The 800-nt window shown below is 43.4% G+C and overlaps 1 non-coding gene across 1 annotated transcript; it reads left to right on the top strand.

The window, feature by feature from the left end:
• The first annotated feature begins 289 nt into the window (after window positions 1–289).
• trnan-guu (transfer RNA asparagine (anticodon GUU)) lies at window positions 290–363 on the top strand. Its single transcript has one exon. It is a non-coding gene; the product is annotated as a tRNA-Asn (tRNA).
• Window positions 364–800: the final 437 nt, after the last annotated feature.

The raw sequence follows: 800 nt of genomic DNA, 5'->3' as shown, positions 1-800 counted from the left end.
TCAAACCTAATTCCGGCTTCGGGACAATCAGAATACTTCGTCACAGACAAGGCACCGGAAGGCTGGAAGGTAGATCACACCGGTTGCGGGAGAGCTGGTTGGCGGTGACATGGAAGTGTCTGCAGTGTGCGGGACCAGACTGCTTCCACGGATCCACAATGAATGTCCCTCCATTTATTTGGGAAAAGTACAACTGAGAGTGGACAAGTTCCATCCCGGTCGGAGCAATCTGAAGCTTTAACTGACTGACACCCTGGTTTTGGATGTCTTGCACATTATTTTTCCGTCGGTCTCTGTGGCGCAATGGGTTAGCGCGTTAGGCTGTTAACCCAAAGCTTGGTGGTTTGAGCCCACCCAGGGACGAAGCCTCTAACTCTTTTTCGCCGAGGATTCGGTAACGCACAGTCCCAGGTTGTCATTGTGCGTTTTGGCTGCATGAATCTATTCTGCAAATGTTGCCAGCTGTGCTATTATTCAGTTAGTTCCCACTCCAATATATTATGAGCATTCAGTTCAAGTGAAACGATAACAATTTTTTACATGGATCATGTTCCTTCATCCAACCCATTAGAAATAAATTATGTTATTGGGTTTAAAGAAACTGGTGGAAATTGATTCTATTGATACATATATAGAACTGGAACTTCGATCTCAAGTGCTTCACCTATCAAGAATAGACACACACACAATCAATGGTTTTACAACTGAGTCGTAAACACTTACTATTTTAAACCATTCTCATGCACCGTGTAAATGAGATAGGGATAAAACTTCATCACATGTAAAGAGAAAATGAATGA

The sequence above is a fragment of the Pristiophorus japonicus genome, unplaced genomic scaffold, assembly GCF_044704955.1.
Source record: "Pristiophorus japonicus isolate sPriJap1 unplaced genomic scaffold, sPriJap1.hap1 HAP1_SCAFFOLD_58, whole genome shotgun sequence".
NCBI classification, from domain to species: Eukaryota; Metazoa; Chordata; class Chondrichthyes; family Pristiophoridae; genus Pristiophorus; species Pristiophorus japonicus.
Note: the sequence above shows the minus strand (reverse complement) of the source record. Positions and strands in the feature narration are given on the sequence as shown.